The sequence below is a fragment of the Acyrthosiphon pisum genome, chromosome A1 (assembly GCF_005508785.2).
Source record: "Acyrthosiphon pisum isolate AL4f chromosome A1, pea_aphid_22Mar2018_4r6ur, whole genome shotgun sequence".
Classification (NCBI taxonomy): Eukaryota; Metazoa; Arthropoda; class Insecta; order Hemiptera; family Aphididae; genus Acyrthosiphon; species Acyrthosiphon pisum.
The window spans coordinates 18,524,320-18,551,700 of NC_042494.1; the positions used below are offsets into that span (position 1 = coordinate 18,524,320).

The window sequence follows — 27,381 nt, forward strand, 5'->3', positions numbered from 1 at the left end:
AAAATAATTAAAATCTTTAATTTATATTTAATTCGTTACAGCCATATTATAGTATTAATAATAAATAGAATAAAATTAAAAATTAAAAAAATTTATAATCTCAAAATGTTCAATATTAGGACAAAAAAAAACATATTGTTGATACATATTCATCAATTGGAGTTTGACCACTATTATATTTATTAATTAAATGTTGAAACGTTTTGCGTTTATTTTTTGTTTTAGAATTTTGGTATTTAAAGGGTTCATTAATTATACTATTTAGTTTAATATATGTTTCTATTTAAACTTCATTTAACTTTTCTAAGAACATGAAAATATTTGGATGACTAGTATAAAAGTTAGAATCAAAGTGAGAATGAAATGACTCGAATGCATTAGTGGCTATAAAGTTGGTTCTGCTGATGCTTGAGCCCATATTTCAGGTGAATACTGAGTTTCTTTACTTATAATAATAATAATAAAAATAATTGTTTATTCAATGAATAAAATATATACATCTACCAAATAAATTCGGAGCAGTTTACATTATACCCTTTTAACATAGATAACAATTTGGGCGCGGTTACAATATACCTTTTTGAACATAGATGAAAATTCGGGTTCTGTTTACAAAAAAAAGGTCATTTGGGTGTAATTTACGTATGCCCAAGTATTCAGGCCGTAGCATATTGATATAAATAATACCTTTGACGCGCGTTACATAATAATGATAAGTAGATTTATAACAATAAAATTATAGTTGATAGACACTGTCACACTGATGATACTATATTATATAAAATCAATCTTTGCTCGTATAGATACCGCACGAAAGCGTTCGCGTTCAAGAGCTGATGACAAAATAACAATAATGATATTTCCAGTGTTTTGATTTAACTTAAACAACAAACACGAATATTATATGATTTTATATAATACCATGTTTTGTTAAGCAACGCGTTTTGTAAATGTTTGATACGGAAAATAAAATACATTATCGTATTATATTTAAACAGTGATAATGCTGATGACTTCATCTGTGCATTATTTAATTTCAGCATAATTTTATAATATTCAACCCAAACACGCCGGTCGGATTACATTAATAATTGTACCTACATTAATATGAGTGAATATAGTGTTCTTAATTTTTTTTTTACCTCACAATCAAGGTCGCCCGAACACTATTATACGGCTTTCGAAAGAGTATAGGGTCATTTAATATCAATTGTACGTCAACAAAGGATGGTATTCGCGGGTTATATATAGGTATATTTCATTACCTCACGCGGGAAGATATTGTTATTATTATTATAATGTTGTCCAGTCGACCGGTGACGAATGCGGTGGAGACGGGGTCGGATTGAACGAAAATAGGTGGTAGTACACGTTAAAGTATGCAAACACATTGTTGACATATTTACTAATTTTTTAACTAAGATCCGACATAAATTACCAGTCCACCAGGCCGTAATATGATTTAGGCCGAAATTCCAATTTTCAGATCGGTCAAACTATGGAAAAAAAATCGTTCTCCGCGAACAATGATGACTTTTGATCGCTGTCATTCTTTCGTTTAAAAAACAGTTAGACATTCGGACGATATATTATATAACAATAAAATAATATCAAAATGTCCCTCGAAAACCACAGCGCTCGAGATAATGCATAAATAAATCAAACACCGTCCGCGTATTATAAAACAATTTAATAAAATATAATAATATACGAACCAACCGAAATTCCTTTTCGCGCGCATGGCGTATGTTCAAGGGCGCATTGGTTTCAATAAAAATTTGTCACTACACGGAGCATTTTTTTTTTTTTTTATTGTACACCGTTTGTATTGTACCTATATATGTGCACATAAATATATAATGGCATTATGCTCGGTGTTCATAACCACTTGCAGATAAATGAGGATTAATGATTTTTAAATTGCGGTACGCGTACGACTGCAGATAGGTACCTTTACGCGAACATACCAAAAATATTAATTAATAATATAACGTACAGCTGCACCACGCGGTAAGGCCGCCAAAAAGACGACGACTCGTGCCAGAAGGGCGTCAATCGGTCTCGTGCACAAAATAATATTTTAATTTATAAAGCATATTATAGAACGACGACGGCGGTAATCGTATTATGATTATAATAATATTTTGTTTGTTGTTTTCGTTAAGTTTTTCGAACCGACAAGTTATATTCGCCGTTGGCTACTCCACCGCGCACACAGTGTTACTAAACTTATGGAACCGTAGAGTAAGCATTTATATTAATAAGTAATGACCGATTTATAAAATGCTTTTGTAAGACTTTAAAGCAGCGGTAGACAGTTAAATTCTAAATACATCCAAATACAAGATAAAAATAGATCAAATATAAATATTGAAATATCTATTATGCGTGGAAAACAGCATTAAAAAAAAAAATGATATTCTTGGCGGTCCAGTCATTTGCATTTCACGGGCAGGATTTGGCCCGCAGGCTGTCTATGGCCGGCACCGACCCCTGCTTTAAAGTGTTAGCTCATATAACTTCTAAATACTCGACATTAATTTTTCTCAAAACCATTCATCTCTAGAGTTTTGTGGCATAATAATTAACCGTTCTATTATAATATTATTATCTTTCAATGTTTGACATCGATTTAAATAATCCAAATGAGTTGAGCTGCAGCCTACTTGATAACACAAATTACAATAGATAGTAGTGGATACATTCTGATATATCCTAGAACTACAAACCGAATTCGTCCTAGGCTAAGTATAATAACCTGAAATAGTGTCGCGATTCGCATAGTACGCATTAAAACGTTCGGCTTGATACGAGCGCCTGTTTATCGGTGTAAATAAAATAATAATTATCAACCGGTTATGTCGGAGCTCGGAGGTTATAATATTATTACCACGATAAATAATTATTAAATATAGGTACATATTAGGTTATATTTAGAGGCTGATTAATAAGTTTACAAATATATTAACTTTTCGAGCACACAAGTCCGATAAAATGAGCCATGAAAGTTGGTAATCGACTTTTGAGAGGTCACTTGGCCGATAATGCGTTATATCTGTACCAAACTCGCGTATTGTACGGTTTCAAGTTTGTCCTCAATTTAGCTCGGAATCGCATACAACTAAATTGCCTTTGTACAAATACTGTGTAGTGTGCACTATCGTTTGGCGGTCGATAGCGATATCAGTTATTTTTAATTCTCGTTCGTTTTGCCTTTTGTCACAAAGCATCATCGACAGCTGAACGTAGTGGTATAAAATAATTAAACATTATTTATAGTGATTACTGCTCGCGTGGGTCGATAAAAAGAGTTTTCTCGCAAAAGCCCCCGCAGATATAATACAGGTCAACTATGTCCATTGTGTACATAACGACTAACATGTTATAATAATTATAGGATCCGATCGATCAAACTTTCAAGTTAAGTCACGGATTAACAATTCAAATTTTTTGTGAGCGACTTTAGGAATTCGGGAACATTTTAGGAGCCATCGAAAAAACGTAAATGTAAAATCAAAAAAAAAATTAAAAAATGTCTGTGAGCCAGATAAGGTTTGCCGTCTGGCTGCAATTTGGTGACCTCTTAACTAAGGTCTACACGCTTACGACTAATTTAAATTGAACTCATACTTAGTATAATATACAACACAATATCCTCTGCACGCGCGACGATATAATATAATATTATATAATGTTATAAATTGGAATACAATAATACCGTTTTTCGTACTCTGAGCAATTGTTATGCGTGTGCAAGTAGGTACAATGCACATCACGGTACAGTATAAGAATAAGACACACCAGTGGCGGAAAATAGGTAGGCATACAAATTAATCATCAATGACGTAAACGGACAGTATTTATAAAGCGGTAATATTGTGAATAGGTATTAATGTTATATTTTATAATATTATTATGACGATTTATATAACTCTGTTCATACAATATTTTACAAATCGTACACTCGCTGCACGTAATAGTATCTATACCTAATCAGTACCGGTTTTGTCTTCAGGGGGAGGGGGGGTTGATATGTAATACTATCATGGTACAAAGAAACTCATCCTCTTGTCGAAGTCTTTAATTTTTACCTATTTATGTCAAAAATAATTAACCAAGGCCAAGGACCCCTCCACCCCCCCACAATGGTGTTGTATCCCTCGAAACCATCACCGAGTATAATATAGTACTTGACAAATACGTATTCTATGTTTCTATGTCATAAATATTATAATAACAAATTAATATAATTTATCTATTCACTGACAATACGATGGGACGTCCAAGTAATCTGTTTTTTGCCTGTGGTAAAAAATATAGCGCTTAGTATAGTAGTGAATTCAAAAAGAAGCTTCGTATAATACCTATATCATTTTGTTGTCCAAAAAAGCGTATTATATATTTATATTTTACTAGCCTTTTAAATTCAACACGCGTTGTAGAAGTTAAGTTGGGTCGAACTCAGTCTTCAGTAACTCCGACGCAAAGTTTACGAATTATAAAACTGTTGTTCGTGCTTAAAATTCTTTGAAATCGTTCAACTTGGATAAAAGTTTTTATTATTTAGTCCGTTCGAAAATCGTTGAGATATTCAATTGTATTGTTATTTTTTATCTTTATAAAGTCTACCTACATCGTATTAAATTAAATCGCGGTTTATTCGGGACTTAGTATAGGCAGTAGTATATAGCATATAAATATGAAAATATTATTGTATATTTAGGTGCGACGATGGCCTCGCAAAATAATAAAATGCTGAACATTTTTGACAACGTCGTGCCTGCAGCAGTCTATTTTTAACCACATGGCATGTGCATAAATTAATATTTTCCGCGGAATGATAGTACAGTAGTTAATTAATAATCACATATAATATTGAATCTTCTTCTTCATTAGCTTCATTAGGTCCACTTAGGACCGGTGCTGGAATAAAAATCTCTCTCCATCTATCTCTCTGATACGCTGTCTGTAAGGTTGCGTTCTGGTCTATCATTACTATAGATCTTTGGCAACTACGTCAATCCATCGGGTTTTACATCGTCCTGGTTTATTTATTTTGTTGGTTAGCACATTTTTAATCAACTGACCATCCGCTTTCCACGCATATCTGAACCATTCTATAGTCGTTTTCTTCTAATAAAGAAGAATGTCTGGCTTTTTAGAAAGCCTCTTTATATTTTCATTACTTCTTCTTTCGTACATCTGTATTTCTGAATTAAAGATTGGTCCATACATGGTTCGTTGCATTTTCCTTTCGAACGTGCTACGTTTACGTGATGAGTCTTCTGTTATCACCTTTAGTCAATGGCCAGCTGGTTTCATCATAGATATTATAAGACTGCATAGGATATCGGGCTTATTAACTGAGAATAAAGTGATACAATTTTTGAGATTATAAGAGTTCCCTAATTATTATTAACACGATTAAAAAAAAACAAAAACAAATAATAAAATCATGAATCATAATTTATATGAAATAACAATTTCATTATTTTGATTATAATTTATTGCATATTATTATTATTATTATTATATCATTATTTGTAATATTATTATTTTGTAACCTAACCTTAAAAAGCACTCTTGTAGTCTACCTCTCTCGTAGATATTGAACTATTTCTCATCCCCAAAAAAGACCGCAACCTCTTACGAAGCCAGTATAGGAGTGTCCTATCCAGTCTTATAATATCTATGAGTTTTACAGGCGTATGTTATCACAGGTCGTAGGTAGCTATGGTATAGTAGTAGGTATCTTTGATTCTCTAATACATAACAGCTTATAATATATCTCAGGAGTTTGATGATACTGAAATAGCATCTATTTCCACTACTAAATACATGAATACATGTGCATAATATATAATATGATGTCAGTGGATGACAAAATTGAAAATTAAATAAAACAATAATATTATATTCCAAAAAAAAAAATATCGGTTTAAGGGCTAAGAAAACAGATTGGACATAAATTAAAATAATGATTTATAACATATCATGCGATTATCGGATTATGTAATCAAGCCGTTCGATGATTGGTCTATTTGGTCTGTAAAGTTTTAACATATTATTATAATAATAGACCGTATAGGTACCTAACCTACTCGTGGCTCGCACTAACGTCATATTACACATATATAGGACACACACACGAGCCCGATTTTTTACTCCAACTGTGTATAAAATAATAAAGCCTTTATTTTCCCGATGATAAGACCGAAGGAAAAAGAATAATATGAATTATTCTACTCTCATATTATAATTGTTATCGTTTAGCGGTCAATATAAAATTGTACAGTATCGATGTGAACTCTATGTCGCGGGGTCAAAGACGAGGAACCGCATAATTCAACGAAAAAAACATTTTAATTACCTACAAATTATTACAAACGTGTGATAATAGTTTTGATTTAAAATTTAATACTATATAGATAGATAGGTATAGATAGATAGCCAGGTACCTATTATAAAATGATCATCTGTTGTAGCAGCAGACCAACTTTCGCGAGCATATTATTATAATATCGTACAAAACACGTGTCGGCGATCCGAACGACAGAAACGGTAAAAACGTGTAAACAACAATTATTATTGAATTATACCTATAATTGCGTACATTTTATCAAATCACATTAAAACGTTTTAATATTTGATAATTTTTACTACCGTATCTATACTCTATAGTCGTCGTTGTCGTCGTCGTCGTCGTTTAGTCTGTTAATTATAATTCGATTAATTATTAAATGTTTTATATAAGTATTTTACGATGAATGCCATTATGATATTATTATATCGTAATAAATAGCCACTGGAGTCGTAGTGTAGGTACTCACGTTAGGTTTTACCACATGTACGGTTTTTGTCAAACATTGTTGACGTTCTAGACTATAGGTATACAATTAGGTTTAGTTCTTGATACTTAGTGTTTGGGTGAGGCCGGTGAAGGGGAGGGGGCTTGTTATTCACCATTTCACACTATAGTTTCCGTAAACTATACTGTAAAGTAAGTCACGGAAAAGTACAGATCCACGTTAAACCGAATTTGCTTATAATTTAAAAGTCGTTATAAAATATATACCTTACTTGGATATCTAACGACTGAACGAATCAGACCCTCATTAGTCGTAATTCGTAATAGGCATAGGTACATATACAAAGTCTGATTTCAAATATTGATTTCTGTTTAACATATTAATATTCATCTAGTATGAACACTATACAATTACCATGTCCAGGTATTATTATTTATTAGTTACCTATTACTATATTTCTTTTGAGTATTATAATATAATATTATATAGTGTTATACGCGCGGAAATATTTTATGATGATTTATAACAATGTATGTTTTTGGATTACGTTTCTTACCACTGTCCCAATAGTCTTATTGTCTCCATGTATAAATAGGTATCTAAACTATATATTTTAAAGGTAGTCGAAACCCTGTACCGAGTTACCTTCGAGCTGTCGTCCATCGATCATTCTATCTTGGCGTTTTCTATATAACAATGACAATGACGACGACAATACACTGTAGAATATAACCTTAAGACCATTGTAAGAACGTCCATAACTCTTTGATGATCAATATAATATATATTATCATGAATAGTAACAGTGCGTAATAGTCCTACGACCGGCAAAAGTCTGTAGTAAACTTGCAAAGAATATTAATAAGATATTTTTTTTTTATTTCAGAAACATACGGATAAACTGAGGAATTAAAAAAAAACACACGGATTTGTAAAATATAGGTACCTACACATAATATGACGACCTATGTTGCTATATTTTATTACCAAAATTAGTTTTCTAATTAGGTACATAATTTACCTTCACGTAGACTACCCTACTTTAGGTTACCTTATTACGGCACTTGCAGATAAAGCTGTTGTTTTAAGTATAGCCCGCCGAGTAGATTAGTCAGAATTTAGATAAATGCAATAAATAATTATTTAGAAATAACTGTGTTAGTGTGATAGACATTTATTTTAATGAATGAAAAGGCCTATTACATATTATCACGATCTTTGACGTACCTACCTAAGGTAAAATCAAAATATTTTTGAGATTAATGATGTATTCAGAATTTGAAACAAATGTGTTAGAAATAAATAAAACATCGATGCAAACATCGTTCTATCAAGAATTTAGAAACAATATGAACACATTTTATCACTTACTGAAAAATTAAAATTAATTTAGGTGTTATTTATGAGTTGCAAATTATAGAATGGACTTCAACATATACTATATAATAACAGTTAATATCATCGTATTTATCGTTTTTCATTATTTTATAATTTATTAACAATAATCTAAATTATAAATCAAGGTATATAATATTATATATCAAATAAATAGATAAAAACGACGTTATTTATAATATTATTGTTATAATGCGAATTTTATTGTTTAATGTTAAAAAAATATATATATCTTCACCCGTAGACATACACTTATACAAAACGTGCAATACTATACATATTTCATAATGTTTTTAAAATATCCACTCCAATATAAATAACAATAATTTAGATAGTTTAATCCATTATCCAACCAATAATGATTGAGGTTATTCATAGCAATAAATTGTTGTCTTCCGAAATTTCCTTAATGTTGATTATAACACTAGTAAAAGTTTTTTTTGAAACCCTTCAGGTGGGGTAAATGTGTAATAGGCCGGTCATGTACGAATCAAATACCAGAAAGATCAATAAAAAGATTTCAACAATTATTTAAGTGAGTTTCCGATGACTGAAATCATTAACCAACGATCATTTTTTGTTATAGAAATCGTAATTAAGACGGTCATACTGATATTAATATGTACACAATTTTTACAATAATATATTATATTATAATTTTGTCATATTATATTGTCTGTCGTTCGTTCTGCACGAGGTTCGCGATTTTTGTAACATTTTATCACAGCAAGAGTGATTTTATGACGATCTCAATTAACACGTGTGTGACGTTAATTTTTAAAAAACAAATGCACAGACATTATAAGTCCCTGCATTTATGAGTTAACACTTGCTAGTAACGTGACGGTTATGAGTTATGACAAGGAAAGATATATATTCGCAAATATATTATATTTAAAGCTAATAAAATATGTATTTTTTTAAGTGTTCGATTTATTATCCAACAATTTACATAATTATGTATATGGTATATAAATATAAAAAATTGATTTGCCTATCTAATAAAACAAGAATAAATATAAATATATTATTTATAACTCGAGTGATTCAGGAGATAAACGGTTAAAAATGTATAATTTTCGAGACGACGTGTCGCGACGTTACACAACTTTGAATTTATAATTGTTTTTAAAGTTGTTTCAGTATTTTTTTTTTGCATGGAATTCATAAAGTATTTCTGCAATACTGCAAGCCAGACATCCCAACTGTGGAATGTTATAGATTTTAATTTAGAATATAATATAATATTATGATTAATTTTTTTTTTTTTTATTGAAGAGTGAAGACAATTTAAAAATAGTTGGCCTGAATTAACTCTAACCCCAATGAATAAAAAATATGGTGTCTTTGAACTATATCTTAGTAAATTATACCCACCAGCCACCATGTAAGAAAGAAATCGTTATGATGTTTGTCATAATATTATAATATGTGAATCATAAAAAAAACTGATTTAATAGGGAATTATTTTTTTTTGTAGTTAATATGATAGCAATTTTTCGTTTAATAATATTATTATAACATTATTATGACGAATAATATTAGTATAAAGTTATTATAATACTATTATAATATTATCATTACAAAATGCTGTCTAAAATATATCATTGAATAGCAACATTTTAAATATTATAATATTATGTTAGTTGCTTGAGTGATCATACTAGTGCATTATTATTTTTTAGACATAGCCAAATTTTCAGTTGAGAATCAATTTTTTTTAAAACACCTTCAACCGTCACGTCGTATCCTCGATTTAGAACGAATAATATTATGATAACAGTAATAATATTATGAATTAAGATTACAATAATAATGGGAATGAATATACATATAGTTAAAATAAAGCATTATATGAATTCTTTAACCAAACAGATCTTAGAATTGTGGGTTGTAAGTTGTAATGCTCATTACCCAGGCAGTCGTGCGAGTAAATATTTCGAGAGTGAGTGACGTTTTTACACTTGAGGATGAATATAATTATTTTATTTTGTTTGGTAGATTTAGAACGAGATGACCAAAGTTCATGCCAAAGTTATGGTTTTGCATTATTTTATTACCTCTACACATTCATTAAACTCTTTCGTCCAAAAAGTAAAACGAACATACGTCATGTTCTTAAAAACCAAATATTTTCAGTTTGAAATTTGTTCGGGGTTTTAAAAAATAAAATAAATAAAACTCCGTTTTCAGTTTTCACTCATAAATTACTTTGTTTATTGTAATATATTTTATACCAGTTAACTAAAAACTTTTATACATACGCAAAATTAATTTATTATTGATAATTATTAAAATTAAAAACGAACATTGTCGTATACGAATACGTAGATTCGTGGACAATAGACATACCTTAACACAGATCATTTAAGTTGATTTCCAGGCTTGAAGTAAAAAGTAACATTTTCGATAAAAAAAACTTATTTCTCTTTCAAATTTGAATTTAGTAGTTTTTTGTTATTGAGTCGATAGCATAATCAAACGTTTAAATAATAATATCATAAATAACTTATTAACTTAAGTAGAGTTCTAGTGATGTGATACACCCTTTTAAAGTGGTCTGATGGTCAAACGACAATTTATGAGCGCGCGGCGTGTCTATAATTTGTTTAGTTTGAAGATCGAGCCAATAAAGCTTATTATATGCAGAAACGACAAAGACGAAGGTCATGACTATCTTTTTATGTCATTACAGTTAGTATTTTGGTAAACAGTAAATAGTGATATGTGTAATACATTTGTGTTTAACTAGATCAAAGTGCAAGTGACATTATTTTCTATATCTTACTAATTTTATAGATTTCTAGTGATGGAGGAATGAATATATATTGGTTTTACAATGATATGTGTTTTTAACTTTGAGAATGATTTCCGGTATAAAATTGAATCTAGTACTAAGGGGGTAAACGCTAAACATTGCCTGCAGTAGGCGTATACGTATTGTGAAAAATAATGGGGAAATACGGTAAAATTTATAGAAAAAACAATTTTGTATTTCATTTGTTATTTAAAAATGAGCAACCGACTTAAATATATGAGTTTTAAAATTTTCACAAAATATTTATAGACAACATTTTATTGATAAATTAATTTTCCTCAACCAAAAAGTTTGAAATTTTAATTTTATTTGTATTAACATTATTACTAATTATACTACCTAGTTGTTCGTATATCTATTAAAATAAAAAAAACAAAAATACATAGTCATATTTTTATTTATAAGCGTTTGAAGTATATATTTTAACACAAGTAGAAATTTAATCGAAAATTTAAAGATTTTAATTATTATGTTGTAATTCAAACAATATTTACGGTATAATAGACTTACGAAACTTATCACTACCATATAATATTATAATATTATTTCTACACAAAATAAAATTACAAACAAAAAAATATACAATTTATTTATTTTTAAATAATATGCTTATTAAATTGTTACGGTACTCGGGTCGACTAGAATAAAGAATAGCAGAAATGTTTGGAAAAATAAAATCCTCATCAGATTTATGATTTTTAAACAGTTTGATTTACTTTAGAAAAAAAAAGTGATTATTACCTACTCTAGCTGTAGAACAAAGTTTCAAAAATTTGAAATTTACAAAAAAAAAAAAAAAAAATACGTCGTTCGAATAAAACACAAATAATTTATATGATATTAAATACAAATTTGTCGAAATCCATAGGAAGAAAAAATTATATTAAAACCCGCGAAACGAAAATCTGCCACCAACTGATGATGATCGTAATATTATCGATTCGGTCGTATAAAGTACCTACAAACGCACGCACCGCGTGTGTCGAATAATAAAAATAATAATAAAGAAAAATAATAATAAGACTATAATTAATAATGATGATAATAATAGTAGTATAATGAAAAATATTTGAATTAATTTGAATTTTTTTTTTTTTATTACCTGTAATCCGTGGGTAACAATTATTCTAGCCGAGATCTAGAATTGCCGAGGTATCGGACAACGCGGTCGGTCTGAGTAGATGTACACCGGTCTTGAGCCATTAACTAACTGACCGACTGGCTGCACATGACCGGCGTTGTCGGCTTTCCGTCTGCTCTCCGTATCACCCTCTATTTATCCCATTATTATAATATTATTATTATTATCATCACCATCGTTGCCCGACGTAGTGTGTGTGCTCGTTCGCGTATTCGCACCGTGGCCGCGTGTGAGTGCGCGTGCTATTATTAGAACGACTTACTATATTATATTTTATAATATTATAAAATATTATGCTCTCAACGACGAGCGTTGTGCGATTATAATAATAATATAATCATCGCTATAATATATAGGTGTATATTTCAATAATAATATTATACATAATATATTATAATGTGCCGGGTCGCGTGAACACATTTAATAGACACAATATTCAATGCTGAGCCAACGGGTCCCTCGACATGATTTGGTGGGCCACCATCGGTCCATTGATTTTTTAACGAACCGTTAAAAATCAAAAAATTGCATCTCGAAATATCATAATAAAATCAATATTATTATATTTTTTTCTCCTTCCTTGCTCTCTCCGAGTTCGATAGGAAGAAAAAGGTTGTCTTGGCTCACCGCTTATGATAACGGCTCGCAAAAATGAGCCATTACAAAAAAAGTATAATTCAAATGTTGCTTTTCACCCGGTTGAAGACGATGAGACGAACAATCGTTAATGGCAATAGCCAATAAGTGACATTTACATTTCATTTCAATCAGCAGTCGCGTGTATAGTTGTCATAATAGTCAGTTGTCTCTGATTTTACTTGTGCCTATACTTGCGCATAATTGTACAACTTAACGAATAATGAACGATTAGTGTATATGTACCTACATCTCTGCTTAAGTGTTGATTATTTTTTTTTAAATTCATGTGTGTAAGAATTTGACTCCATTTGACCAGGTCAGAGGTTCTTATATGTTGATATTTTGTGTATTTAAAATTCTTTAGTATACCATTTTGTAGCGCGCGTGGATACCTCCTCGGTCCTTGGCTCGCATTTGGAATGCGATCCGAAAAAATAGAGAGGGCCTGTTTAAAATAATTTGTATTAAATAAAACTAACAATTGGCGCCATTGGTTAACTACGTAACACAACTAAATTTAAATTAAAAAAACATATACAACATTATTAGTATTAGAAACGGGCGCATCCGAAATTCGAATGATTCGAAAAGTGATGTTTATATTAAAACATATGGTTTTTGATTAGGTATTGCAGTAAACCGTGGCCTAAGGGTTATGTAAATAACAGCTTTTAAATAAACACAAATAAATTCCTATGCAAATATATTAACAAATCGTTATTCGTTTTATTTTTTGAATTCCGAATACAATCTCGGGATTATAAATATATTATAACGTTGATTAAAATAATAATGCCATGCGTAATTAGTCAATTAGAAAATCGCATCATCGTAAATCATATACCTACACTATAATATTATACACACACATATTATAATATAGGTATCAGACTTAAAGTCATCTTTATCAATAGGTATCTTTCGGAATTCCTATTGGTCGACGTCGTAGGCAATAACACTCATCGCATATTATATAGTATTTTATTCGCGAGCGCAATAATAATCGCGAAATATATAATAATAAAACTACTTTATTCTTTAATTATTATTACCCAATATAATATTATATCGTTATTAGTTTATAATTGATGTATATTAGCGAGTTAACTTATCGCGCGTGCGAAACACCGTATAATATAGAAATTAGCCTCTTGTACACATTACTATACCGAACATTATAATATAATATATTTTGACACGTGTGAGGTACATGCAGTAATCGGATATTTTGTTTTTTCTAATGTTAAATAATAGGTATAATAATATAATATTTTCTATAATAAATTATACTTCCGCGGCGACCTATCGCCGCTGCTCAGATTAAACGAATCACACCGAAAATTATTTTAGACGAAAATATTAGGTATAACAAGTATATACACCGTGATTTCTCACAATAATTTCAAAGGTTAGGTTATTTTATATATTACAGTATGATTATATAATTATAATATTTATATTAATTATGAATATAAATAATTAAAATGTATATACATGGGTGGATCTTGATAGTTATTCAATTTTAAATCGTTTATTTCCGGTAGCACATTATAATATTATATCTGTATTGATGAATGCATATTATTAATTATTTTATTATTTTATTAGTTTTAAATCAATACATATAAGTATATTTAAAATGAATATTTGTAAAAATAAAAAGTAAGTAATGTACTTATGCCAACATTAATATTGTATAATTAATTAGATATGGAAGTCAAAGGTAATACAGCGAAGAAATAAATATTTGATTTATAAGAAACAATTTGATAAGAAATAAATATTCGGGACATTGGTACATTTTTTCAATTTCTGCAAAGATGAGAAATATGGATTTTTAAAATGATTTTAAATGGAGTGGTTAAATGTTATTAAAATATTGTGTTATGCATCTCAAAGCATTCGAAATGATGAAATATCCTATTGTTTACAATATTCTATAAATGATCAAAACATAAAAATCTTTATCTTACGAGTATGCCCTGTATGTTTTTTATAACAATAAACCACAACTTCATGATGTATTTCCTATACATCATTTTATTATTAAATTGATTTATATAATGTATTTTAGTCATATAAGTGTGATAAGCATAATATATAGAATGGTTTAATACTGAAAAACATAATTTTTAAAAGCCACTCAACAGTCACCTTCTAAGGTTTTAGATAAAAAAAAAAGTATTACGTGGTAAGTATAGGTATATTGGTCACGATACCAGTCCGATTGAAAAAACACTGTAATTCGTGTGCATAGTCAATTTGTGTGTCACTTAACTACATAAGACATGATCAATTTTTTGGCGAGGATATTTGGGTAGCCAATTAATTGTGCAACATGTTATTCAGTCAGAAATTAATGTCAGTCGACCATTAAGAGCTATCGAGAGCTATGCATAATATTATGTATTTGTGTCTTTAAAAAGTATATTTCTAGTCAGGTGGCACTGTTGGGAGCCTTGCAATTAATGTAATTTTATGTCATGTTCTTATGTCACCACACTTACTCATTATACCTTGTTTCGTATAGATTGTAAATATGCTTTTTAATATATATATATTTAGGTTTACCTAAAACGGGTGCACGACGAAACTCCATTATAATATTATAATCTTTGAAATCGGTATCTACCTACAGTATAATATTATTAATTAGCCAAAAATTCTCATCGCAGTCGCCTGCAGTAAATGCGACATATACAACGACTTGTTAGGAAACGCGTAAAGTGTCCTCGTTATTCGACTTTTGTGTGAATATATATTACTACCCAATATATATGTATGAGACATTTTTCATTTGATATTTTGGTGCCACAGTTCTACATTATGACGTCTAATCGTCGTCCAATATACGATGTACCTACCTATTGCTTCTAAGACCAACGTGGCAATATGCATTACCCAAGTAAAACATTATAAATAACGATCATTACCTAATGTGCAGTTTGTTAAGAAAATCATTTACGTAAAAATGTTTCATACAACTTTCTTTTAACTATTAGTTATAGGCAGTTTTAAAGTAAATATATTATATTAGATTTTAATTTGTAGGCGACTCACTCGAGACCATTAGCGACCCAAATTGGGTTAAGATCACGGTATATATTATAATACGTGCGCTTATTAATTCTTATTTAAGAGATGATATTGTTTTGATAATACTTTTATAGAATTATATAATATATAGGTAATAGGTATTATACTTTATTATATGAACATACTACAGATAAATCCAAAGATTAGATATGAATTCAATGACGTTAAAGACCACAATCAAAAAAGATTTTAAATTCAATTGGCGCAGAATAGTATTCACTTTAAACAATTAAAAACTTTTGAATTATTTAAATTTAAGTACATAATGTATGCTATAGAGATTATATAATTGCATTATAACATTGACAGATGTTTCAAATAGGTAATTTTAAATAATGAGTTGTATATAGGTATCGTTGTATTAATATATTATATAATAAGCTAATTGGTATCAAATAATAATACTAAAACACAATTTACTATCAATGGAAGTATGGAACTGAGTGAAAAGGAAGTGAAAATGTTGGTTACAACTTACAATGCATTTCTATTTTAATGTATGTTAGAAATATCTTTTATAAACATTTCTTAACATCTGTAAATATATATTGTAGCTACCTACTGTATACTTATTTTTAATTTATTACAATTATAACTTATCGTATATTAGGTATGCATAATGCAAAATAATAATAATAATAATAATAATAATAATACATATTATTATGGAGTAGATCAATAAATTGTAGACGAGACACGAGAATAATTTTCATTGGAAACCGTAATTTGTTACTCGGCGTACACAGTTTTTTTGCAGCAAGTCGGGATAAAATAAACAACGTTCAACATGATATAGTCTTTAGGAATTCAAGTTGCATAATTTTATACTTTGAATTGAAAATAATGTATTACATATATGTAATTAAAAGTATGTAATGCAATAACGTAGAGTGGCTACAGTATACTATAGAATGTTTGTTTACAGATCACTTGTTTTTGCGTGACTCAGAGGGAGTAAGGTATATTTTCTTTGTACAATAATGATTATTTAATTAATAATATTATTGAAAGATAATTGTAAGAACGAAAAAAAAAAAATACCCACTACTTGAAAACACGCTATTTTATGTATTACCTATGTACTATGCGTCTATACTGCACCTGAAGAGATCGGAAGATTTTATTAATTATTAATTAATAACGTAATTAAAGGATATAATATAACAGTATAGGTACTCTGCAGGTATAATATTAGGCATAATATAGTTTAACAGCTGAGTTTAACGCGTTTCGATACAACGATAAAATTAGTGAACAAATAGCTCAACGTGGGGAATGTTCACAATTTCTATCAAACCGTTGAAAAAAATTTATCGACATGACACAATACCACACCATAAAACTATACAACGTCAAACAACACTCTTTAAACTTCATTTCTTCAGTAGGTACAATTTTTTTTAAAACTCATATTGTTCAACCTTTCTAATTAAAGACGATCTACATTTTATCCTCCATACTAAAATAATTGATGGATAATTTTTTTTCTGAAAAACGATCGAAATAATATATAATATAATCATGGAAATATTTCTTCAATTATAATAAAAAAAAATCCTAATCTTTAGCTTTCAAACAATTATCTATTATATTATTATAATTGTAGAGATAATAGGTGGCATGGGTAGGTATAAAGAATCTACAACGCGACAATATGCATGGTGTCTACCGATAGCATATATTTTGATACATCGCGATAACCGACTGTCACCATTATTATAGCGTAGGTACTTATCGCACGCACGTCCAAGTGGTAATATAATATTATTATTATTATTATAGTAATGTGATCCTTACACCTTGGCTTGATCGTGTGAGTGGTGACACTGCAAGACCTATAACAATATTATAATGATCGCACTAATCAACGACGCTAATAATAGTAATATATTATGTCCAGAGTGTCCTGACCTCAATATGTAGTTGACCCGAAAATCAAAATATTTATGTAGATAAATCGAAAAAAATATAAAGCATTATGCACCTACTATTATTGTTATTATCTTTGCGGTCGCTATACGGTATATACGTATGTCGAACTAGACGAAGTCATTTAAAGCTCGGCGGGTGCTCTTTGATTATCATAATATTACCTATCCGGCTATACGTTTTTAATTTTGTACATCGAACAAAGCTAAAAATAATTCAAAAGCTTTAATGATGAATCATTATTACAATATTGAGTTCATGTGCAAAAAACAGCAAACGAAACCATAACCGGGACGGTTCTTTATATACTAACGGTTTACTTTTTTCTATACATTTAAATCGGTCCAACATTTTATTATTTCATATTTTTTGGGGGAAAATACAGTACATACTTCACAATCGTTTTTAGATACATGAAAATAATTCGTTAACTGCATAATGACTCAAATTATATAACGTTTTTGCCACCACTGATACATTTAAATAAGGATAGGTAGATATAACCTTTTTACCGGGGTGGCGTACAATAATATGACACGACATTAATTGGTTTTACCGATACCGTGGTTTGCATCAAAGGTGTAGGCAGGTTATAGGTACAACGTCTATACAGCGTGCGTGTCTATCTATATACTAAGATTATAATAAATTATATCATGCTTATTTTTTTTTTTATAACAAGGCATATATTATTTTATGCAATGAAAGGTTATAATTATTATTCACATACCATTATTACTTATTAGTGAATACTTTGTGTATGAGTAAGGTACGAAATAATTAGCCTTTGATCTCTCGAACGAGGTATGGTGTAGTAGTTAATCAATGTTTTATATCAAAATGAATTATACATACTATTATTATATTGAAGCTTTTGCATTTTTTATACTCAGTTTGAGTTAGGAACCGTATAGTCGGCGGCGACCAGTTTTCGTCGGGCCACAGCTGACCACAGTCAGGTAACACCTGTTTGTCAATCGCATCCAGTCAATTATCTGTAGTATTGTCACACTTTTACGCACAAGTCGACTACGTTTCTTAACTTGGATAGAGTATAGTGTAAAACCAATTTCGATCGCAATATAGTATAATGCTATATACGATTACAGGCAGTGGCGCTGAACTATATTTTAAAAGGGGGGGGGCAAGTAAAAAGTTATACGGACTACCACCTCCGTTTATGCCTGCTTCAGTGCTGCATATGTGTAAACATTAATAGCTTATTAGCAACATAATTCATAAGTAATTTGCTGGGGTACCCACGGACCCCTACGACCCCACCCACCGAAAAAGGGGGGGGGGCGGTTGCCCCTCTTGGGTTATAGGTTCGGCGCCACTGATTACAGGTACATCTGAATATTATATAGGTGGAACATATCAATTGAATTTTATTCACCGATACCAATGAAATAGGTGTATGGTAATTGATATCGTCATTTGATGTTGACCCGTCAACTATTAATATGAGATAACTTCCATTTTAGTAAAATAATTAAGCACGTGTGCACACAATAACATAGGTATATCGGTACTGCCAATTGTCACTGTGTTATCTTACTTACTCGTTACGTAATATTGTTTCTTTATTTGAATAAGTCCATCAACCGTATTTAAACAATCTATGAAGATATGGATTTTATGTGTCTTTAAGCTGTGGTAAAATTTGATAAATTAACAGTTATTTTTATACGCTTAAAAAAATACAGAAAGTCATAAACATCCAAATATTATATAATATTATTATAAACTCTACTTATAACAAACATAGTAATAATATTATTTGAATTTAACAATGATATTGTGATTACCTAAGAAGTAAGATTCTTTTCGTAACTATTTTTCACACGTGGATTATAACTACAATAGTAGGAACAAGTTCATGAATGTCGCAATAAAATATTAAAGTATAAAAGCATGAAAGTGTTTTTAGAATTATAGGTAGGAGGTACTCACCGCGGTAATAAAACGATATTTTTGGATATTTCTCGTTGTATTTTTTTCAATTGTATTCAGTATTATCGCATGTCCTTTATTATATTCCATTACATAAATCTTTTTTTATCAAGTGAAATTGAAAGACGAAACTCTCCACGAAATAATATGATAATATAACTGTTATATATTTTTATTATTATTATTATTATTAAGTGTTCTTACGTGTGGAGAGAAAACTGCAAAGATAACTGACCCCGAGGTGCTACTGTGCAGGACGGCGTCCTCTTAAACATAATAAGTACCTACACATTTACAGAAAATCAACGTAATTTATACTTGTATCATATTATAATGTACGTAAATATAATTATCTAATTATAATATAAGTACAATGCAAATATTATATGACGAGTGACGTTTTTTGTTTAATCTAGTTTTTGATTAACGTGGCGCAGTGTTAAGACGTTATGTATACATTATAATATAATGATGATTGATGAAAACAAAAATGACAGATGTTTTGACGCAAAACAATACACTTGTTGCGGCCATCATAAACTTAGAACCGTATATTTGGACAAATAAAAGCTACCAACACGGTGACATTTCCGATAAAAATCTGGAAGATAAACTATAGAGCCGCTTTCGCTTACGAAAACAACGGATAATGGTGTTGGAATCGACGCATGTTTTAATACTAAAATTCGACTTACAGGAACAATGGAAAATGGCTCATGAATAGTGTCAGATTTCGATATATTTTTTTTATTTGAAATATGAAGACGTTATGTAGGTCGAATTGGACTCCAATTTCAAAAACTCTATTTTCAGAAGTTGTGATAAACGCATACAGGGTGATTCACCAAGCTTGCTTACCCCCTTTTTTCTTCAATAATGCAGTTATACAAAATCTGATAAAAAAAATTTCAAATATGTACTTAAAGACCATATTTTCAAATTCTTGACATTTTTATACTATTTAAGGAATGTCGTGTGGATACACAAACTTCTGATTCTTAAACAAGAACCCCCTTTTCTACTGTAAATTATTTAGCAGATAATTTTTCTGTTTGAAATATATAGGGACTATGCTGATATGTAAATTTCAGTAATTAATATTAATATATCAATATTTATAATTTATATACATTTTCCAAGTATAATAAATACTAGATCCAAATTACAAATATTTAAAATTTTTGTAAAAGCAACTTTAAGGAATATTGTACCTAATAACTCAGAAACTATACTCGTTCGTGTTTTGAATGAAGTACATCAAGATTTTTAAAATAATTTACTGTAGAAAATGGGGGTTCTACTTTGAAAAACAGAAGTTAGTATCGCTATCAGAAAATTAGCAGTATAAAAAATCTCATGAATTTGAAAATATGGTGCTTAAGTATAATATTTAAAAATTCCAAAAATCATAATTTGAATAAATAAATTATATATACTATTCAAGGAAAAATGGCGATGTACTTGGTGAATCATCCTGTTTTTATGTCACATATTTTTGAAGATTTTAATATATTTTTTTGGGCATTATTTAAAGTTAATTATAAAATCAGAGCCCAACGCGACTGGAATAAAATTTAAATTAAAAGAAAAAGTTATAAAAATTCGACTTTTTCACACCGCGTCATCGTTGAAATGGTTTGATTTTATTTTTCTGTGCAGTTATTATTTATTATTGTATGGCCAATACAATACGAAACTAGAAATTGCCTGCTTTTTTTGCCCCTATGATGTGGCCATAATCTGTAAAATATTCCGAAGGTCTTAAACGATGTGTGGTAAAGGTAACATCATACATTGATACATAATATATTATATTAATTTTACATTATTAAACTCATACAACTATAAGATAATTAATATATTTTCGAATGTATTTTTATTGAAATAACTTTTGGAGGTATATATAAATATTAAATAACATGGATACGAATACTTAAGTTTTACCAATTGTAAAATACTCAATATTAATGTTTTTATAACCATTAACCAATAACACAAAGTCTAAAACAACAAAAATATTATGTAACTATAAAAATATCAAATATAAATATAAATATCAAAAATTGATATAAATTTATTTATATAGGTACCTAAATTAAATATATGTTTATATTATAGTTTAAATTAATTTAAGGAAATTAGGAAAATGTATTAAAATCAATTTGGGTAAACAGCTATTTTGAATTGTGAATACATAATTTATGAGAATGAAACTCATAAAAAAAGTCTAAAAATATTGATAAACGGGAATAAAAAATTGCAATATATAATATACTTTATTATTATTATTATTATTATTATTAAATCAAAGAAATCTCTAAAATATATAAAAAAAAATATAAAATATTTGTGGGTTTGTTTATACTTTGTAATATTGGAAGCCGTAAAATCTGTCGTAGCCATATTCACTAATTAGGTAGGTTAGGTTGGTGCTCCCATAAGTTTTCGTTTTGGATAGGTAATAGGTGCCACCGCCAAAAAAAAAATTGATAACATTTTTTAAAAAAATCTTTACGGACAATAAAACGTTTGCCGGGTCAGCTATTAACATAGGTATATAAATATTAAATATACACATATAGTGAAACTATAATAAATTTCATAGTGTAGACAATAATAACCATTAAACTAATTATTCGATTACATTTTATTGTATTAAGACTTTATTTGAGAACATCACGTATATAACACATCAATTTATATTGTTCTATTAGTGTTCTGTTTATACAATAATGTTTCTTTAAGGTATCTATCGTATATACACTATGAGCAATTATTAATATTGATTATTAATATAATTATTGTTACCTATTTATATTTTATAGAATAAAATAACTAATCGTTGTACAATATGATTTATAATTTATTTTAGGAAAAATAGTATTTTTAATATTATGCTGTTATATTATACGGAAGCAAAGATATAATATACTAAGTCGATCTATGTAGGTACTGAATTATTATTCTTTGGAAAAGTGTGGATATAAAATAATTTGCATTTGTTGTCCCGTTAAACACGTACGACATATGCACATTTTCGTTCCCTATTTTCAATAGTGTGCTATAATTAGTTTTGATATTAGAGTGAATTTAAATATTATCAAACTTTAGATATGTTCATTATCTGTGCTTAAGCGTCGACTTTTATTTAATATTTTAGTTTTCAAACGAGATACGTGACCATCTTTAATTCGTGATATTTCACATACTCATAATATCTTGCTTGAAAATAAACGTCATCTTAAGTGTAATTGTGTAAAAAGTAAACAGTCATATTAAACTAATGTCTTAACTTTTTTTGAACTTTTAAACATTTTGTTGTTTCGGGGCTCGATGCAAAATTTTAAGGATACTTTAAGGACTTGTTCAAAAACCAAATTTGTATATTTTATAAATTAATATATCAATTTATATTTTTATATTAGACACAAAATGAGTAGGTAGCATATACCTACTTAGGTACAGGTAGGTACAAACAATATATGACATGATACAGAATTATACGATGTATTCACTATTCAGTATAGTTTTTGTAAGTTAATGCCTACAGAAAAAATATTAACTACCGGCTATCAGTCTGGTTTTTAAAATTCAGATAAGAATGATTTTAATGATTCTAACAAAAAAAATTGTAATCCATGGATAAATGTGAAATTTGGATTGATACAAAATAATATTGGGGGACGGAGTGGCCGAGTGGACTAAGGCGTCGGTTAGATACCTCGGCCATGGGTGGCATTTTTCTGCGGGCAAGTAACGGTGTCCAGAGAACAAGTGCCGCCATCCCCCACCCGGGCATGGCAGATACTTCCGCGGGTGTCCAAATCAAAAATTCAGCCAAAACGAACACACACGTGTTTCTCCCCCTAACAACAAAAAACCTACAGGCAAAAACAAAAAAAATAGCTAATGGCCTAAGTTTCCGGGCTTAAGCTCAATAAAAAAAAAAAAAAATAATAATAATATTAATTTTTTAAATATTTATTTTGGATATTTATAGAGTAAAGAGATGCACTCTAATTGTAATGTGTATTGTTATTTGCGTTACTTTATGCGTGTAGTTCTATCGGTGACATACGGACGTATAATCAAGTCAGGATATTAAAATATCGTACACATATTCCGTAATCCATGGTCAAAAATATATTTTATTTTATGTGGGTAATTCAAATAGACAATTGTAAATACCTGATGGAAATTCGAAGCGATTTATGTTGAAGTTGAACAAAAGAACAATGACAAATTGAGCTGATCTATGTTCGTCATTAACACGTTGAGTGTCTCGTAGTAAGTTAGGTACTACGCGCGTTGCCCATGCAGCCTTTTGTAGGCCTTTTGTATCAAGATTATTTTTTGTAGTTTATTACGATAGAGTATTATAATTTTCGTTAATAATTAAATGACGACAGAAAAATGATATTATTATACTATTTATACTATGTTATATGCTATTATAGATATATTGTGTACCGTCATCGGTCGTCGTCGACGAAAAACAATTTTTCAAGTACCTACGTGGTACCACAGATTAAACGATTTTCATTTAATCTGTGGTGTTACCATAGACCTATTAACTAATGGACAGCGCATTCCACTCCGCCATGCCATCAATACTGGGTGATAATATAACCATATATTATAACTGAGAGAGAAAGAACATTAAGTAGTGAAGAAGTCCGCATAAGGAACTGTATAAATTGTACAAGTTTGATTCTTTTCTCGCTCACTCTAAATCGTACCCCTGACTTATCTCTCTAAGCGCTGTCTATTAGTTTATAGGTTTATGCGTGGTGACATTGATTATAAATACTATATACTAGTATTACTATATACTACTGATTAATTTTTCTTATAATTAAATTAAGAATATAAAATATGTTTGAGTAATTTTAGCTTTCAAGCCAATAACGAGTAAGCTAGGCATGTATAATATGTCTACTGTTTTGATTTTCGCCTATACGTCCACACGAATCGCAATTTGCATACTATTGGGAAAATATTACTATGATTATTTATAGATAATGAAAAATATTATATTATTTTTATATTTATAAAATAGTGATTTTCAGAATACATAATTATCGACCGCACCGCTTGCCACCCCCTAAGACAGGGCACTGCACCTACTTAATATAAATTGTTGATTAATTTTTGAATTTTAACGTTAGGTTTTATGAATGGTGTAATTATATATTATATAGGTAATTAAATACAATGGGATCGGGGCTGAACGTATTCGATCTCGATTCAATATACAGTCGTATGAGTGCTAAAGTACAATAATACAATATAAATATTAATATATGTATATAAAAAATATATTACAGTTATTATGGTTATAACTATATTATCATGGATAAACTTCACAAATATTATTGTGGTAGGTCCTTAGTTTTTGATTAATCTGTAATAACTTTTAACTGTGTTATGAGTTTTGGTGATTATATTATGTAAACAAATAACAATTGTTTATAATTGTATTTTTTTAATGCTCAGATTTAATTATCCTTGTTAATCATTTAAATCATTTAATCTTTACATACAAATTATAATATTCATATTTATATGAACACCAAAACAAGTGCATATTGTAATGATACCTACCTAATATTCTTGTTTATTATAATATAATTATATCCCAACTTATTATTTATTTCAACAAAATAATAACATTACATAAGAATTTATAATTTTGATTGTAATTCATTTCAAACGAAAAACATTTAGAATATTTCGGATAACAATGGATTGTTCTTTTATTAAACTGTGATTCACTTTCGTAGATTGTGTTTTGAATTCGATACAATTATTACGAAATTTAAATAGATCATAAAAAATGTTTAGTCATTGTAGCCATGTAGCCATGTATAGCAGTAATTGTAATGTTTAGTAGGAAAAGTGATTTTTAGGCAAATTATCCTTTGAATGTTAAAATCAAAAATTTACCGTAAAAGTTATAACAATTTATTGACATCGCCGTGAACTTGTGATTTTTCATAATTGTTTATTGTGGTATAATATGTATATGCGACTGAATTCAAGTAGAATTATCTATAAAGTACCTACTACCTATATAATATATATCAATAATATCTCCAACTACGTTCAACAAATCTTTGAAAATGTTTATGCGACGATGAGCTGTAGATTGTTTATATTATTATGTTATTTTTGTTATCATACTGTCCCAATCCCAAGTTTGAGTTTTCTTCGCGGTGGCGTCCATTGCATGCAAATTTAATTTTAGCACACAGAAATCCTGAATGCCACCTCCGCCATGTGGCGACCTCCTAGTATCCTAACCCATACGGTCGGTCGTCGGAATTCAGACTACCAAAATCAGTGACGTGTTTTGATAAATATCTGAGTAATATCTATCGTTCGTTGTTCGGTCACAAGAAATTTCTTGTCCGTCAATATTTTATACCGCAACATACACGACTGCAGCACACGGCTACAGTGCGTAGCGTTAAAAAAATTTCACGTACAATCGTCATTATTATAATATATATATAGGTACCTATCTGTGTATATACAGCTACAATGTGACGATGCAACGCTTCCATATATATAATATATAGTGTGTAGAGATATCAGCCAGCGCGTATTGCATTCACAGGCTTTTAGAATTATTCAAGAATTCATGTGTTATATTGTTAATATGAATTTGTAATTATTACATTTATCGCATTTTGATTAACGTGACTACGTGAGTGTTAACCGCTAAAAAGTATATTAAACTTTTTTCCCGATAAAATAATTTACTTATCCACGAGTAATTGGATACTATACGAGTTAATGATAACTCGTTGTTGAAAAACTGCCACGAATTATGTATAGGTAGTAACGTTAAATATTACTGTGACAGTTAATCACAATTAAACACAGAATGTTAGCGGAAACTGGAAACATCATTATAAATCTATAACTAGATTTATCTGCGTATAATATATTTATGGAACGTGCGTATTACATTTAGTTTGTGATGATGATTATTAGGCCACGAAGGGGTGTGTAAACCATTTTATAACAGCTAGTAGATACCTAATTTTATTGTAGACAATGTAGTGGTTTTCTAATTAAGAAAAAAACAGTTTATAAAATAAAGCAGCTTTCACTATCATTTGATTCTATTGAACTTTTTTTTAAAACCCATACAATTATTATTTATTTAAATAATCTAATTATTAGATAGATGTTTAGATGTATGAACAAAAATATATATGACTCAAGTTCACGACTAGGTACGTAATTAGGTAATAATATGTATTGTACAATTATAAGTTATAACATAATATACGACTTACGCTGTTCAAGGTAAAATCTAGTTAAAAACGATGTAAATTATCTAGTCGGTGCATCAATAAGGGAATTTTCAAATGTTCAATTCTATTTCTAATCTATTTATAACACATATGCGATATAAAAATTGCATTGTTAGGTATTTATTTTGTTTGATTTGTATATGAGTTTGATAAAATATTATAATATAACCATTATCTATTATGCGAATTATATACTTTTGATTGCGAAGGGAATTATACTGGTAAATTGTGTTTAATTAATGAATGTACACTTTATGCAATTGTATGGTTCTATCC

General features: G+C 29.2%; 1 protein-coding gene and 1 long non-coding RNA gene across 3 annotated transcripts in view; one reads left to right on the plus strand and one right to left on the minus strand.

Annotated features, from left to right (window-relative positions):
* The window catches only part of LOC115033664, a 7,174-nt gene extending 2,866 nt beyond the window's left edge, over nt 1–4,308 (plus strand). Inside the window, exon 2 of the long non-coding RNA XR_003838955.1 lies at nt 623–4,308. This is a non-coding gene — a long non-coding RNA (uncharacterized LOC115033664). The remainder of the gene's footprint in view (nt 1–622) is intronic.
* LOC100169635 overlaps nt 1–24,078 on the minus strand; it is a 39,924-nt gene extending 15,846 nt beyond the window's left edge. Inside the window, exon 1 of one of the 2 annotated variants that reach the window (XM_029486770.1) lies at nt 23,969–24,078. The gene's annotated coding sequence lies outside the window, so the exon portion shown is untranslated. Of the gene's footprint in view, nt 1–12,124; nt 12,275–23,968 lie in introns of those variants that run through there. The other variant, XM_001949218.5, reaches the window with a different exon arrangement.
* Nucleotides 24,079–27,381: the final 3,303 nt, after the last annotated feature.